Here is a 19,115-nt window from a genome sequence, read left to right as displayed (position 1 = left end):
GTCTCTAGCTGCATATATATCAGAAGATGGCCTTGTAGGCCATCAGTGGAAAGAGAGGCCCATTGTTCTTGCAAACTTTATATGCCTCATTACAGGGAACGCCAGGGCTAAGAAGTGTGAATGTGTGGGTAGGGGAGTTGGGGGGTGTTAATGGGGGACTTTTGGGATAGCATTGGAAATGTAAATGAAGAAAATACCTAATAAAAATAATAATAATAAAAAATTCTTAAAAAATAAATCTTCACAAAAATTAAAATTGAAAATTGAGGGAAAAGGTAATGAAACACTATTTAAGAAACAAAAGACATACTTTATACAGATAAAAATATGGCCAGAAATTATGATTATTTATGAACATATATACACATATAACATGTTGTCTATATATTAATAAACTTAAATTTTCAAGAGCCTAGTACAGGGTTCTTCTCTGTTTCTTTACCTTTATGTCTAAATTATAAGGACAACAGGTTAGTGTAGTTAGAAACTGACCGTAAATTTTCTGTTCCTTTTCTCCGTGTCTCTGTGGAAATTAAACCTGATTCTTCTATTACAGGATTTGGCAAATTGCACTAGACAGAATCATATGAAAATCTACTGTGAGTTTTGTTCAACTGGGCAGAAGCCTCCTGCATGTGCTACTAGACATCCACTGAGAAGTAGTCCATGGACCACCAGACCCTCCATCCACCCACACCATCCTAGGGATGCCAGCAAATTGCAATTACACAGGAAGTGAGTTCCTACCATGCCTTGCTATTTTTAAAGAATAATGAACAGGATGAACCAGGATGACTCGCCCACAGCCCTGCAGGAGAGGAACAAACCTGTGTGGTATTAATGTATGGTTTGCAGAGTCAACTCTTGAGAGAGATCAGCCTACCTGCTCTGAGACTCCTTGTTAAGACTCTCCCTGCCTCCTTTTCTGAGACTCATGAAAGGCTCTGCATGGGGTCATCAGCACAGGGAATCAACTTTCTCTTGTTTTATGTAGGTTCTAAGAAAGTCTCCAAGGAATCTGCCAAGTACCTGTTTACCTCCTGCTTCCAAACCCTCCACAACAATGTATTATACTTGTATTCCCTTTTCCTACATACAGACAGACTATGAATACAGATAAGAATATTGTACTGGCTGGTTTTGTATGTCAACTTGACACAGGCTGGAGTTATCACAGAAAAGGATCTTCAGTTGAAAAAATGCCTCCATGAGATCCAGCTGTAAGGCATTTTCTCAATTAGTGATCAAGCGGGGAGGGCCCATTGTTGATGGCCCCATCCCTGAACTGGTAGTCTTGGGTTCTATAAGAAAACAAGCTGAGCAAGCCAGGGGAAGCAAGCCAGTAAGTAACATCCCTCTATGGCCTCTACATCAGCTCCTGCTTCCTGACCTGCTTGAGTTCCAGTCCTGACTTCCTTGGGTGATAAACATCAATATGGAAATGTAAGCTGAATAAATCCTTTCCTCCACAACTTGCTTCTTGGTCATGATGTTTGTGCAGGAATAGAACCCTGACTAAGACAAACATGTTATTACCAATTCTGAACATTCTTTCAGAATTGGTGCTACTATGACAGAGAACACTGTGTGTTTGGTAAGGTATGTTTTCTCTTCATCAGGTCTCTAGATAGAACTTTTGGCCTGAATGTTATTGTAGTCATATGCAACCATTGGTCACCAGCCAGATAAAGACTATTTCTCTACCTTGTTCATGCTAACCTCCCTACTATGCCCTTCATCCTGAGAACAGAGCCACAGCAGAAATTCTGAGGTCCTTGTGGGTAGTGCAACCACAAGACAAGAGGTTCCTGAGGCCCTGGTTGCTTTTAAGAAGGTACTTGATGGGTTCCCCAGGGCTACTTGCTCCAATGGTATAAATCTGGCCCTGCAGAACTAGGAGACCTGAGGCAGAGTATAAGAGAGCAGTGCTGAGATGACCAGTGTCCACTGAAGTCGGCTGGATGCTCCACAGTGAAAGAAACACCAGCAAAGAGTTCCATCAGGGGTCAAAGAAGGAGCCCACCAAGCTCTGTGCACAGTGCAGATGCAACGTCAGATAAACAGACTGGACTTGGTAGCAAAGGTCAAACAAAGACTTTTACCAAAGACTCTCCTTTTAAACAAACTAAACCTGCCAGAGCCTGGAGAGTCATAACTTCAAGGAATCTACCACACCAGTCAAAGTCCATGATGATGCTTGTAAAGTAAACTTTTTGTGGGTCTGGACTCCTGTGACCCTAGTAAGAAACAAAGCGAGAAATACTCAATTTTAACGAAATACTGTTGACAAAGGAATAGTCAGCAGTTTTACTTTGTATTATCATTACAGTTACTTGTTCATCAATTTCTCCCCCTTTGTTTCCCCCCCTTTGGCAATTTTATACATCTATAACGCATTCTAATTATTCTGTGTCTCCCATCCCTTGTCCATACAACACCCTCTCACCCTACCACTCCATTTTCCAGATTCATAACTTTATGGCTGGTTTTAGGCCCATTAAAAGTTCTACATATTCATAAGTAATATATCTATTCCATGAAACATTTATTTATTTTGACCTTGAGCCACAAGGGTCAAGTGAAGCTTTTCAGATAAGCAAATCAACTCAGAGTAAAGACCCACAGTCTTTGCTTCTGGGTGTTTTATATTAAACCAAGCACAGGGTTTATATTAAACCAAACCTTCTTGAGAAGGAAGCTGACTACAGACTGTATGATCTTATGGGAGAATTGTGGCTGTAGGGAGGACACAAAGGACAGGAAGAGCTAAGACATCCTTCTTCTACATTAAAAAAAAAAAAAAAAGAGCTCAAACAGCTTATCAACTAAAGGCTATTCTCTGTTTCCATTTTTATCTTCTGAATAAGATTTTTGTCTCAATTATATCATTCATTACCCCCCAGTGTGGAATGTATATGAAAGAATTTGCGTCATCTAAAGATGTTGGCTTTGTTAATCCTGGCTTTGGTTTTAAGGGGGCAGGCAAACATAAGGAGTATTTGAACAACCTGAGAATCTACTTGGCTTCGGTTATGCACATGTTACTCTTGAAATAGTGTGCATTTGGCAACCTGAGATCCTTACCTGCATATACAATGCACACACATACCCCTCTTCAAACGATGTAACAAACAACCTATTATCAATCCAGCACCTGCACTTACATGAATTTACAGGCACACCCCACTCTGAACAATAGAATAAGCTTGTCCAACCACTAATAACCATCATATTTAATTCCTATTCAGTGATATTTCACTTAGTTCAGGTATAGGATATAGGGTGAAGACCTGGCCTAAACAGTTATGTACTCATGGGTCAAGATGCTGTCCCCAAGTGAACTTTTAGGAAGGACAAACTGATTGCTGTGTTATACTTACACATAACCAAGCAGGCATATGATTAAGATCATATAAAGTACAGGATGGAAAATGCAGAGTAGATAGGTAATTACACAATAATCTTCAATCAAAATAGAAAACCACATAGAATATGCCTCTTAATAGCAAAATTCCTCCTTCTCTTGAATTCCATAAAAGCAAATCCAAAGCACTAGTAGGGGCCCCTGAATACTTTCAGTCATCAGACCCATTGCCATTTCTACCAATGTATTTCTTCCTAATCTGTAACTAGGATTTCAATTTCTGTGTGCATCTTTACTTAATCATTGACTATGAGATTAAGCACCTGGAAACACCTGGCCTAGACTCAAGCAACCTGCAACACTATTGCTGTGGCTGTTTGGAATTTGGGATAGTGTACTTTGGGAAGTATGAGTGTATTCTATGGAGGTTATAAGTCAGAAGTTTGTATTTGGTGCCTGAAAAAGTGGAGCACAGCAGATATTTCTATGCATAAACAAAGCCATCTTCCTTCTCCTATCTCATCTACATACCTCAGTCTCTTGTCGACAAGTGTAGCAATGGATCTGTTGGAAGAAAGAGTACGATAATGCAATGATTCTGTCTCTTAGTATTGACCCAAAATATCCTCTCACAATGACCATCGACTGTTTTAATCTTAAATAATGTCACTCTAGAAGATTCAGCAGATGGCCTGGGAGTTAAAGAACCATGGGTGATAGATATCTATGTCCCTTGTAATATAGAATACCAGTTTCTGCATAAATACACAGCCCTGCTCCATGCTATTCCTGTGTTAACCTTCTAATATTTAGACATTATTTATTGTAATAGTTGAGCTACAGGGTTTATTAAGGACTTCTTTATCAACTTTTACAGAGGTAATAGAAAGAGGTATTATCCTTCTGGATTCTTATACTCATGTAAAGCATGAGTACTGTCAGGAAAGCCAAACTGATAGAAGGGTAATTTGTTCCCTTGGAGCTTTTTAAAGGATCTGTAATTTGAGATAAATTGGCCAATATCCTGGTAGTCACAAAAACAAAAGCAAGAGATGGTCTCTGCCTTTAGAGTAATTGTGACCTAGTAGGACCATCATATATCCACTTATAGAACTAAATTAATACCCAAGTATTGAATCATTCCAAAATCTCTGCCAAATTACACATGTAGATGCAGGGTAGACAAAATACATCCCAACTTAGAACTAGTTTCAAGATAAACTTTTACTTTTTGTCAAAACAGTCTTGCAAGAAATTAGTAAACAGTTTGTGGCGCTAACCCCAGGAAGAAAAGGGATAATATCTAAATAAGATCATTCTTATTCCGTGAAGAAGCCTGACTTCTCTCCTAAGTAACATTTCCCAGGATATCCAGATATCATCCATGTATGGGATTAAAAATCTCTCTGGCCTGAGTAGAGTTTTAAAACCGATATGATAGTTAAAAAGCCAGACCAAGCCTGGCAGAAGAGTAGAAGCAAAGCTAATTCTGAAGCTCGCCTTCCCACTCTAATGGTTGAGATGAAATCTTCACTTTGAGCCCACGGAACATTAGCAATCTCCATAGCATCTTGAGCAATTATCATCAAGGGAACCTATTGTTTGTTCTTCCTCCTTATGCAAATCGCCTAAACTCTTTCTTTGTATACACAGTCTGTTTTATATTAGGGATCCACACAAGAGGAAGTAATCTCATGTCAGCTGCTGGGGCTAAACGTTCATCAATTTAAAGCTGCAAACACTGTGCCTCAGCTCTTTTAACATTTGAATATCCTATTCTATTCTATATTCTACTGGGGATTTTGGCTTTACAATCTTGTCCCTAGAATCTTAAAGCAGCAATAGTCAAGGGATTTGGAAGAGGCAATAATACTAACCCATGACCACAAATAATGGCTAGTGGAGTTTCTTGACCGTGAGGAATGGCAGAAATGCTATAGTCCTCTCATAGACAGAAGAATAAGCAGGCACAGTAAAACGGGGAAGAAGGTTAGCCAGAATTCAGTAAGGATATTGTATGTAGTGTTTTCATTTGATAGTGAAATCCTCCAGCTATTTTATTGAATGTCAAAAAAATCCCAGATGATTATTTTATATGGGGGCTAAAGTCTGGAATAAACACTGGAACACTATTTTCAAAATTATGTTAGATGTGGTTGTTTGAAGTTTCAGTCTGTCCATATACCCAAGAAACATATTGAATTTGTAAGGGAGGGACAGCCCTCTCAGAGTCAGTATAAGACACATCCAGACATCAAATTCTCAATACAACAAAGATTTATTATCTCAAAGAGGCAACCAATGGGGGAGACTGCAAAGGCAGACAGCAGCAATGACAAGCAGGCATTTTTGCAGGAGTGTGTTTTTAAGGGGAGAAAGAGGAAGTCCTGCTAGGGTAAATTGGTAAATCCTGATTGTACATATTAGCCAAACAATGCATTTTGACTGCCGAACCTTGGTGTTTTGTCTCAGGAATGAGTCAGTGGCCAAATAAGGGAATAGACTTTAGAGACTAGCTTTCTGAATGTGATCTAAGGAAAAAGGAAACTGGGGAAGGAACAAAGTTTGTCAGAGCCATGTTTGCCATGCTGGGGCCTGATAGAGTCTTTCATATATTTTATTATCTTTGAGTTGTAAAAAATAAACTTCATATGGCAAAATAAAGACCAACCCTCAATCTATTTAACATTTTCCTTCACACATTCCAGAAAAAGAGGCAGAAGAGGGGCCACAGCTCGAAATAAAAGAGGCTTACACACTGAATTCAAGTAATTTAACCCTGGAATCACCATCTTCATTGTAAACTGAGGCCTGGAGTCAGTATTTGTGGACAGGACTCTCTCCTGCTTTGCTGTGCCATAGATCATGACCAATTCATCTTTTGTACCATGGATTACCACAAAATCATCTTTTGCACTGCAAGCCATCACCAATTCATCCTTTGTCCATCAAGAAGGCTTTCTAGGGCTCAAAAGTTTCATGGCATAGGTGGTTCTTAAGGGCCTCCTGGAATCTGCCTTCAAGGCTCACTCAAAATGTCCTTTTCTTCTGGGGGTTGGAACTACCTAGGTACTAATGAATTTGGTTTCTGTCTAACTATAAATAAAATATTTGCTTCTGTTTATTCTTGGAATTTATGGCTAGTTGGATCTGCAGCATCTTCCCTTTGTCCGCCCCGCTCTACTGGGCTCATCTCTCAGGCCTGTTATTTGCAGCTGTTGTTTGCTTGCTGTGTTCTTCATCTTTGTGTTGGGTAATTCTCCTCCTGATTCAGTCTCCCATATCATGACCTCCAACATGGGCTTATTCATCTGTGTGCTTTCATTAGTCCCCTCCTATTCCTGTTCCACATTAAAAAAAATAAACCTGAAAAGAAAGAAAAGTTGTGCCAAACCTATGCCAATCTCTCTTCTTGTCTCCTTATTTGTATTGGCATACCCTCGCCACAACTGCTGTGCCTTCCTTATGGCCCTTTGAGATATTCATTTTTTCCATTATCCCAGGTCATCCCCTAATGAGAGAACCAAGGCACAATGAATTTGGGCTGCTATTTCCAGGTGACTGTTCCAGTGCCAACCTCATAGACACAATTCTGAGGAAAGCCATGCCAACCCAGGTCAGCGGCCCAGTGTGCCTCCTCACTATACTCAGAACCTCTACTGCAGAAGCCTACAGTTATCTTCTCTTAAGACTCACGCTCATAGAAGCAGGGGGATGGGGCAGGGAAAGGGGATAACATTTGAAATGTAAATAAAGAAAATATCCAATTAAGAAAAAAAAAGACTCAACCAGAGCATAGTTGAAAATACTAATCAAGGCTCTGTAAGAGAAGAGCTTGACCAAAGCTTTGCACACTGGTGCTAAAAGAATTTTTATTATTGTAATATTTTACTATTGACTTATTATTTATTATTAATTATTATTTTATTAATTGGATGGCAGTCCAAAGGAACAGTGACAATTCTCTATGACACCTAAGTTGTCAGAACTAAACACAAACACTAGTGATGGACTGCACAAAAAATTGAGGCTGTGTCAGACCTCAGATATCTGTAGCAGGACAGAGTAAGTGCTAAGTTTTGTGTACTTTGGAGATATCTTACTCACTTTCAAACCACGTTCGCAGAAAAAGTACAATGATAAAAAAATTGAATATAAAAATATCTAAAGGCCCAGCTGATTGGAGGTTGAACTCAATTCATTTTGTACTACCAGATAAAATGTATCTGTTAATCTATTAATGATTTAGAAAAATGTGCTGTGGCAGTAGCAGAACTGAGATGGAATCTTCCACAGGTATTCCTAAACAGATTCACACTGAATCCCATGTTGGAACCTGGCCATGTTAGCGGTGTCCCCCATTCCCACTTTTATAATTGATGTAACTCTATCAAGCTCTATGCATTAGTCAACTTTCCATTATTGCAATAAACATTCCACGTAACACTAACTTTCAAAGAGATCATATGGTTATGGAGGTTGTGACCCCTGAAAAAAAAGACCATAGACTTAATCTAATTATAATTAAAAGATTTATTGATTACCTGTTAGCAGCTAAATTTGGAATGAGATTTGCCTTGAGAGGAAGGTTCAGGGAATGAATTTTACATGGAAAACCTTAAGACCTTTAATGTTTATGCAAGCAAGCCAAAACTGGTCTGTTCTGTCATGTTAAATAGTTAAGTCAACTCAAAAAGTCATACAGACAAGTGTGCTGATATATCCAACTTGATCCATCTAAAGAGTGGTTCAACAGTTTCCCAAACTTATCATAGATTGAACTAAGGTTCCCTAGGTCCCTTCTTACACCTCAAGTATGTGATGACGTTAAATCTCTGATTGGCTTCACTTGATACTCCTGACTCTCATTCAGTGAAGGTAGAAAAAATAGTGAATACAAAGCTTATGGAACTAGAAAGCTTCCTAGGAAGCAGATGGCAGGGCAAACCCAGCACTCAGATCCAGAGCTGGGGTTCAAACTATTTTATGATCAATCAAGATGCCAAGGTGTACAGAGGCTACGGCGGCTCTGACTACACATCGATCCCTTGGCTATATTCTTGGTCATAATCCCTTGTCAATGCTCCGCAGTGTGGACACTGCTACTTCTCTCTAAGGAAAGGAGCTGGCAGCATGTCCCTAGTCTTACCTTTGGCTTGCACAGGTTCTTCGACAAGTGTCCTTCTAGCTTTGTCTCTGCAGATAACTAAATAATGTTGAAAACATGTCTATTCTTTATTTAGACTATTTATCCAAATATGTGCTTGGTATTTTAAAAATAATAAAAAAAATATATTTTTAAAGCCAAACAGTGTTAATGAGAACACAAAGCCATGATTCAGTGTTTTACTGCATATATGGCATTAAATCCTTATTTGAGCCTAAGGATTTATTTAATCTGTCATAGTTTTCTGACTTTTAAGATTGCTAAGTGTTCTACAAATCCTATGGTAGGCTGTGTACACTGACTATGAAGCTGAAGGTATTATAAAGGCAAAGGAAATTTCTATTTTTATGTCACACTAAATTATTTACAACTCATGTAAAACATGAGTACACACATATCAATTTATTTTGGAGTATTTATAACAGCATCATTGCAATATGTCAAGACAGAGAGTATTGCTGTAGAGCAAGCTGTTGAGTTTGTAGACCAAAATGTCTATAACACACATCATTTTAAAAGGATTGTTCATGTCTTCCTATTGAGAAACGGTTTTATATATGTGTATATATATGTTTCTGTAAAAATAGTTAACAATGGGTGATATGTAAAATGCTTTTTCATTGTTCAGAATTCATCTTAATTCTTTCCATTCTCAAAAGCCAAGGGAGATCAAACAGCATCATGCTAACTTCTTTTCATTAGCACATATTTTGAGTTATAGAATGATTGGTGGCATTTGGGCACAGATTGCTTGATGATCACTTTTAACAAGCCACATGTCAGGAACGTTGAGTGTCTCTGCCTTCCTGTATCCCATTTTATTTTGAGTGGGACATGATTCATCCATCTTCTGAGAGAATATGAACCTTTTACATGGATGCCTACCAATAATGCATTCCATAATCTCATTTTAAAATCATACCACACTATCTATATTAAAAATTAACATTGCTGATCAAAAGAAAAAAATCTTAATACTAAGAAAACCAGTTGATTTTTTGAGGACTGATTTCCCCCCTCTGAGCTTCAAGTATTTTCTTGCATTCCATCTCGAAGCATATTACTAAGTAAGGTAAGATTTTTCCATCTATAAAAGAAAGAACATACCTTCTATGGTGGAATGCTCTGGGTGATTCCAAGCAGGGGACGATGCTCAAGCGGTAGGTAGTTAAGTGGAGACATTCTTTTTATTGTCTTCACTTTATGCACAAGCTAGAACATGGCATAAAATTTACCAGTAGCTTTTTTCCAGAATTATATTAATCCATTTTGAAGCATCTTTATAGAAGACTGTTTGGTGGCATTGTTTCTAGGGAAATGTGAGCAAAACATCTTCTTACCCTTGATAGGGAACATAAGACATCAAATTAGGGACAACACCAAAGCTCAGCTTGGTAAGTCAGTGGGTTTTATTGTGGATACTTACAGGATTTGGGGTGATGAATCGTTTCCAGGAAACAAGTGACTCAAAGTAACTGTGTCACCAGAAATCCACCCCAGCATGGATGACAATTCACAAAAGCTTGAAACATAGAACATACTACACAGCCTGAAGGCCACTCAAAAATTTGAAGAGTGTCCTTTACAAATAGCCAAGTTGATCTGAGCCTACTCTAGGCAGCTCAGCTGACCCCCTAACCCTCCCAGACAGTTTAACAGATCACCATGTCTCTAAGCAATCCTTAATTCTATGTATACTTGGTGAGGGAGGAGCCTGGTGAATCTAGTTGATTTCAGCCACTTCCTAAAGCGATTTTGACTTTTTCATTTCCTGAGCATAAGAATCTTCCCGGCAGGATGGAATGTTTCATGCCTACTTCCTGGTAAACATCCTGTGTCTTAATGGGCTCCCACCTTGGAACACCCTTCCCAGAAAATATCTTGTCTTAAAATATCTTATTATTTAACCTCCCTTTTAATGCCATGCGTTAAGCAACTTCTCTCCAGTTGCTTTAATCTCAGAAGGAACTGCTCCACAGCAGAGATGATCCAAGGATTTTGGTCAGCATTCACTGCAACACCAAGCAGCTCTCAAATCTCATGGTTGACAAGGACACCTTCGCACTTCTCATCCATCGTCTTGAATGTTGGCTTGAGGTCACAGTCATGGCGCAAGATGGATTAGGATAAGTTTTACATATGCTACAATCTCAGCTCCAGGACTAGGGAGGGGTGGGTAACTTGGACAAACTCTTCTCATGCACAGAAGCACAAAGACCCAATCAAACCCCACAAGAACAATCCAATTCTCTACCAAATGCATTATGTGCCACGTCTATTCACATTCCAAGGTGAGTCCCACAGCCAGCCAACATCATGGAAGCAGGGATTTCCGTTCCATCTGTACACAGGTGGATCCGTTGAAAAAGCAGCCAGGCAGAGTGTGGTTCTAAGGGGTGCTACATAAGCATATTGTTTCTGTCCCTGAAAGGCTCTATGTGTTTAAAGGAAGATGTGTTGTGGAGTGCTGGGACCTTTGTGAGGAGAACCTTGAAAGAAGGACTATAGTTAATTAGGGGCATGAGAGTGTCCTTTGAGCATTTCATGAAGGGATTGTGGTAAAAGAATGGCTGGCCCTTCTGATCTGCTCCCTGGATAAAGCTGTGACTGCTCACCCTGAAGTGTATTCCTGCTGCTGTCCTTATGAGACCAGCTCCAGAACTAGGTTAATGCAATTGTCATGCCTCTGAACCTTTATAACTATACCCTAAACTCCTTTTCTTCAGTAGCCATTCCGAGGTATTTTGTTATAGTGACAGTTAGCTAATGTGTACTATACTGACTTACTCTTTATATCTTACACTTGTGATTTATTCAGAAATGCATCATACTTCTGCTCCTTTTGCCTAGGCTCCTGGGCCACATCATGCATGACAATTGATAAGGATTTACAGTGAGCCAGAAAACAAAGTATGGTTCTCTAAGGTCATGAGGCTTAGGACATCCTAATGAGAAAGACATCAGGCATCAGAACCTACTATGCATGGCAATCTCCACCACAGGCTGCCTGCTAGGACACATTACATTAGCACACAGCAGAATAGGTTCTGAGGTCTGTGAACTGAGTACCTTTATCAAGTGTCTCTATATTCTGCTGCCCCAGACTCTGTCTGTCTTGCTCTGTGTAGCTAAGAACCAGAGCCAATTATAAGCAGCAACATGTCTTGTGTTTAAACAATTAAGCCCAGTTTCCCACATCTGCTGAGAGACATACACATTGATTTAAATAGTCAGTGATTCATTGGGTAGGTAAGCCAGCACAAGGTGCTAAGAAATTGATGTGCTTCTACTAAGAATCTAAAATGTTTTTGAGGACCAACCATAGCTGGATGGTACTTTATGAGATTGTAATAATCAGGGAAAGTTGGAACAACTGTTCTGTACCTATAGTTATAAAACTTTCACTAGAAGTGTCAGGATAGGGTTGTAGCTAATCATTTCCTTTCTTCTTAGGCATTAGGGGGTAGAGGTAACCTCATCACAGACAAAATACTTTTTTAAATTCTTTTTTGTAGGTCTAGAAAGTACAGCCTTTCTAAAGCATTGGCTTTTTATCCATAGAGAAATCCTGTCTTTGAGTGTCATTTTGGGGGGAAACTTTTTCCAAAACAGTTAAGTTGAACTAGAGAGTGTTTTACTGTGGTTGCAATTGCCCTAGTTGACATGAGGACCCTCTAACTCATCCACTTCTGTTGCAGGACCTGAGCATCTCGCTGCAGCATTGGAACCCATGGCCTAGATCTGATGGTTTCTCTGAAGTCAGACCATAGGCTAAATTGCAGTAGTCATATTATATACCCATCACACCTTCCAAAGAGATAAATACCAGCTTCCATTTTACACGTGCTTATCATATGTGTTATTGTGACTTTTCCTGGAAAGACATAAACAAAGCTCTATTCACCCCAGAAAGAGAATTGACCACAGACCAAAGAAATGATTCTGCTTAAGGCTATTTTGGTGAACCTGTGAATTTCTTGTGGCTACTTACAAGATCATGGGTGCCATGTTACAAGAGTGTGGGAGACTCCAACCCAGGGCATCACTAAAGAATTCACCTTCGTGGGGTGACAGCTCACAACAGCTCTGTTCCTGAAGCTCCCTTCAATAACTCTGAAAAGATCCAGAAGAATCTCTTCTCAGATATGGATTATTAGTTTATAAACGCAGTGGGAGGGCAGGGGGATGTGGACCTTGTAAATTCCCACATTCCCTGAAGTTTGTTTACTTCCTCAGCCTAATGAGCCCCTCTTCTGTTTCCAAGAATGGTATATTTGGAGAATCATGACAAAACTGTGTTTAGGCCATTTTCTTTATCTTAAGTGATTTTCCTGACATATATGAATGCAACCTTAGAAATCAATGCCATATTTTACCAATAAATAAATGACTCTCTGCCATTTGGCATGCACACCAAGTCCCAGGTTTCCCATAACAAGTCCTGGTCCATTGCTTCTTTCTTATTTCCCCCAAAGGAAGTTGAACTGTGTCCTACTCTGTAACATGACATGAGCAACATAAGTAGACAGCTAGGACTAAAGTTGATCACGGCTTCTGGCATGATCGATTCCTAGGCACAACCACACATACTGAAATGCAAATCTTTATCTCAAAACTGACCCTTGCTTTTTTTTTTTTTTTTTTTAATGTTCCCTAGGGTGACAACATATAATCCTCACTCCCACCCCCCCCAAAAAAAAAACAGTCTGTGTTGTTGACCTTTAATTTGCTAATAAAAATGCATAGAATGTGCCTGATATTAAGGAATATAGAAATAAGGGAAAGTATGTGAAACATTTGGAGCCTTTTGGAGTACAATATGTCTTGGTCTAGGCAGCATCCACTTAGTCATTCTGTCTGTTCTCCTTTAAAAATAGGGCAGGCATTTGCTTAACATACTAGCCTCCAGTGGGGATGGATTTCTTTTAAGTGTGTGTTCTACGAAATGGTTTGGTACTATGTCATCAGGACTGGCTCTTTCTTATCTCCAGGGCGTGCAAAACACTGAAAAGAAAACATACTTATGAGAAGAAAGAAGTTATTCCAATTCCCTTGTAAATGAGCTGTGTATATCTGAATTCATAGTAACAAGTGTAAACTCACTGCAGAAAGCATCACTACTGGGAGCTAGGGCTATGGCTCTATGGGTTAAGTGCTTGGGAGGTGAGTTCCAACATCCAGTACCAGGAGTTGTCATACACTCCTATAAATACAGCCCCGGTGCAGGTTCCAGGAGCTCACTGACCAGCCCATCTAGCCAATCAGGACAGATAGAAATGACAAAGGAGATGCTGCCGATACACACTGGAATAGTAAATGACTCCAACTGGGTTAAATGAGAGACCTCATATCCCAAACTAAGGAGGCAAGTGAGCTACAAGCTAGGATGCTCAGTGCTAATCCCTGGCCTACACGTATGCTCATGTATCTGTAGCACATGTGCACACACACACAAACACACTCATACACCACAACACTATGAAACAAAGGCAAATAAAACAACACAAACAAATGTAGAGGTGAAGTTCCCAGAGGAGTACAGCTTGAGTTTTCCATTCACTATGACTCAAGGATGTGGTGTTTTCAGCAATGCGTACCACTGAGTTGCTGAAAGTAAAAGAAAGCAATGACTATAAACAGCAGCGGTCTGTAATATTGGCACTGTGGTGGGAGGCCGGGGGAGGACCACCAAACAACACCTGGGAAGGGGTGTGTCACAATTGTCATTGGATTGTTTAGTTAATAGCTTGAGGCATATGAGAGTGGCACCCCCCCCCCATCACTGGTTAACTCAAATTAAACACCATTTTTATGTATGTAGAACTTATATATATATGTACAAAATATATTTCAGGAAGCTTCTACAGTAGTAGGTTTCTAGGTGGCATTTTCAAAGCTCTTTTGGCACTAGTCACCCCCTCCCCCCAGCACTTGCTCCTCTCTCATCCATATCCCTTTGCAACCCCTTCCTTTTCAATTACTTGCCATTCTACCTTCCATACCAGCTGTGTTCTCTCCCACTATCCCTGAAGCCCACTCCATAGCCCTTCTTAGTTTCCTGATTTCTATAGATAGTCCAATTTAAACACACATATGTAAAGATTCAAAGCTAGCATACACATAGGAGAGATAACACATAGGGTTTGGCTTTCTGGGTCTGGGTTACCTTACTCAGAATAATTATTTCCTGCTCCAACTATACTTATGCATTTCCTTTACTCTTTACAACTGTCAAGTATTCCATGGTTTGCGAGCTCCATGTTTTTATTACCCATTTATCAGTTTCTGTGGTGCCAATAACTGGCCTGAAAAGAAGAGCCCACTGATATAAGTAACAGTATGCATTTTATGAGATTTGCCAATCACTTCCAAGAAGACAGAAATCATGTCTGATACCAATAACTAGATGACTGACTAAGAGAGCCTAGAGGACAATCTAATGTTATTATCCTGATAAATGGCCATATTCATAAACTGCTCCTAAGGTTCTGTATACCCATCTCTACACTCATAGACTGTGGCTGTGTGTACACATGGGGGAATCCTCACAGGATCAAACCAGATGAAATTGTAGCATGGGGTGGGGTCATGAAATTCATCCCTGAAGGGCTGTTGGCCATTGATGGCTAGACATGGGTTAGTCAGTTTTCTTCAAGAATATGTAGGCTCAACAGGCTACCCATGCTCCAATACCCATAGGTATTTAGTGGACTGTATAGGGTTTTAAAAAGACTGAGAGCATGAAAAATGGAAGAGAAAAGTAGTTGGGAAATGAGGGTAAGAATTGGAGTAGAGGGAATAGGAACTGTGTTTGACCAAATCATAGTCTGTGCATCCCTGCAGTGAAGATAGATCTGCCAGGCTTCAGAAATGAAGCCTGGAGCTTCTCCTCTCATTCTGTGAGAACTGATATACTGTAAGTGCCACACAATTTTGCAGGTGCTGTCTATGGGTTTAAACCCTGTCTGCAGGTTGCAGAGTGAGCAGTGTGATGCTGATCTACATGCTGGGACAATGTTATTTTAGAGAGAAGACAACAACAAGTATCTAAGTCATTATCTGCTCTTAATTAAGGCATGGTTTAAGTTTTAAACACAGAAGAAACCCTGCTCTGTGGTACAAACACTCCAAGATGAGAGAAGGTTGCTCTCTTCACAAACATGTATTCCAAGGAGAATTATAACAGTGCTTTTATCCAACCAAGGGAATGAATATGAATATTGAGGTAGACGATTCTGCCTGGAAGTCTGTAGGGAGGGCAAGCCTGAGGAGGAAGCATATTGGGGTCTCACATCCTCTATCCCACTTAAAAGACAACTGTTACACTGCTTTCAGAGCTGCAGGTGCCTACCACACTGGAAAAACTAGGTCTTTAGGGGAAATCTAGAGCAATCTCTTTTGATATGGATACAGGGAAGGTTATATTGGAGATAATTCCCTATCAAGTATGCTCTTGTGCTATTTTTTATCTGACACCAGATCACCCTTAAGTCCTCAGACCACCGAATGACAGCCCAGCCTTACTTGTCTGTTCCTCCTCCTTGGTATCTGCCTCCACCCAGACCTTCAGTTCTTTCCACATGCTGAGTTCTTCCTCCCATTAGCATCGTTTTCAGGGCCCATCATTCTCTCTCCAGCCTTCTGTCACCATTGCCTGGCCATCTCACACCTCAGCTCCAAAGGAAAGGAGCTGCTTTCAGAGTCATCTTTTGCCAGCAGACAGAACCATGCTTATTTAAACACCTGCCTCAACCTTTTCATCTTTCAGTTTCTGGGAGGTGAATTTTTTTTTTTCTTTTTCATATTTCTTCCCACTCCCATCTGTAAGCTTCTTGTGAGCAAGGAGTATGTTTGGGGGGATGGCTTTGTTCTTGCTTTGCTTTTCTATGGCATATCTTTGTGTAGCCTCACATTTGGAAAATGATAGAGTGTTTAGTCTTGGTTCCTGGTTTTTTTTAAATTTTTATTTATTTATTTATTTATTTAAGGGATCAGCGAATGAGTTATAGAACATGATGGTGAAGAAACAGAAATCCAGTCTAAAATCTTTTTTTTTTCAGCACACAGTGAAATTTTTCTGGAGCAGGATGGGCTTCAGCTGACTTCACTGTGTGTCTAAGTGTTGTACTGATGACCTCACAGGGTATACACACGCCTATCTACCTAGCATAGAATAATCAATACCTGTGTCCGGTACAATGGAGGAATTGGACAATTAACAGTATACTGTATTTGGAGTTGGGTATGTAGTTCAGAGGTTATATGACTGCCTATAATCCACAAGGCTTTAAGTTCAAAGTTCAGTCTCTAGCATTGCTGTAAACATGCATTAAAGGCTCCCTATTCCTTAAGTAGTGTCTTCAATACATGTATGCCTGTGTCCACATTGCAGATAAGAAAACTTAAACTCAAAGACTCTTGTTAAAAAATACTTTCTGAGGATGGTAATTCTAACACACTGACACAGACACTGGCAGATCCATGACCACACTGACTTGTTCATTTATTGCTTCTTTATTGACTCAGCAAATACTCAGGGGTGACTGGCCACATGCAAAGCTCTCTGCTAAATGTTGATGAGCCTGCCACAGGCACACAGGGCACTGCTTTCAATGACTAATGAGGGCTCGGAACAAGCAGGAGCACTCAAGTGAAGGTAATCCATAGATTCGCAAAGCCACAGAAAATCTGTGCAGATGATGTGATTAAGCTGAGTAGTGGAAGGGATGGGCAGAGAAAGCCTTCTCGAGGGTCCAAGAGGGTCTGGCAGCTCCCACTCAGACAGAACGTCTGAGCTCAGTGTGAGGTGAACCAGGAAGCCAGTGTGTGATGCTGAAGAATGGGACTTGAGAGTGGGAGGGCAGGACAGTGGGAGTTCAGCGCAGTCCTTTCTAATCAATGCTATAGAGACTTTCACTCAGGTGCCCCAGGTACCTTTAAAGCAAATGTCCAAACCCAAACATTTCCCCATGTTTTCTCTTCCAAGGTTTCATGCCTTAGTAAATGGCTTTTCTGTTTCTCCAATCTCACGTAGGAGGGCTTTCTTCCTCCCTTATTCTTGCCCCCAACCAACCAAGAAACAAAACAACCTGATCTTTCTTCCACCAACAATGCTACTTCCCTAGACAAGGACACTTGGAAGTTGACTGAGTATAACATGCCTCTCTATACTTGCATCTTTTTAATATTATCTACTGCTGATTATCTGCAGAACTATACTGGGAATTAATTTGTGACTAAACAAGAACATACACTTGCTTGCTTTATCACATCTTAGCTCTGCCAACTTCCTGAACAACACTGCACGACATGAGATAAATAGCAAAAGACATTCCATATCAGAACAACAGACAATGTGGAAACATTATCTCTGAAGGGGGTCCTATGAAAAAGCATTTCAGCATTATTATTCTCTTCAGTACCAGGGGTAGTATAGATTCAGCTGAACATAATTCATTGTTTACTTAATAAGCACACAGCGTTTTTAAGGAATATAAATAAAAGAGAAGACATAGTTCTCTAACTCTATAACTCAAAATTTGGTGAGAGAAACAAGCCCATATGTTTAATGGAAAGCATGCTGTGATTGCTGCAACAGTATAAATCAAATGTTTGAATATTCCATCAAGAAGTGAGACTGGGTGGAGATCACAGCTTACAAGCTGTCGTAAAACAGCTAATTTGGGGACAGCAAGATGGCTCAGAGGATCCGGCCACTTTCCACTAAGCCTGACAACCTGAGCTGAATCCCTGGGTACCACTGGAAAAAGGAGAGAACCAACTCCTGCAGGGCATCATCTAATTTACACACACATACACACAAACACATAAATATATACACATACAAACACACATATACACACATAACACACACACACACACACACATATATATATATATACATACACATAGATATGCACACACATATGCACATAACCACACTTACATGTACAAATACACATACACACATACAAATACACATATACATGCATACACACACATACAAAACATACACAAACACACACACATACATGCATACACAAACACACACATATACACACACATAAAACACACACGCACACACACACCCACAATGTGCACACACTAAGCCATGTTAGAAACAATGTAAAACTGACCCCTTCCTTTATGTCAGATATAAAAGTCAGAAACAGATGATTAAAGACATCACTAAAGATAAAAAAAAAAGCACAGTAAAATGTCAGAGCAAACAGGAAAGAGAATTGTTGCAACCTCAGTTTCTCTTAATACACTAAAAGCACCCACCTAAAAAAGAAGTGATAAGTTCACCCACATTCACCCAGAATGACCTTTCATCAACAGATACCGCAAAGTGAAAACGCAAGTCACAAACTGTTCACAGATACACATAATTAACTGAGGCGATGCAACTAACAGACCCACAAAAACTTAAGGTAAAGAAAAACAACAAGTTAGAAAAATAAAAGCTGGGTGTCTTAGTTACATCATTAAAAAATAACAGTAGGAGTAGCCAGTAGCACAGCAAATGCCTGACTCCATTGTCATCTTAATTTGTGTTCCCTCCATCACTAAGCTAATGCTTTC

The sequence above is a fragment of the Mus caroli genome, chromosome 18 (genome assembly GCF_900094665.2).
Source record: "Mus caroli chromosome 18, CAROLI_EIJ_v1.1, whole genome shotgun sequence".
NCBI lineage: Eukaryota > Metazoa > Chordata > Mammalia > Rodentia > Muridae > Mus > Mus caroli.
This window is presented reverse-complemented; position numbering follows the sequence as displayed.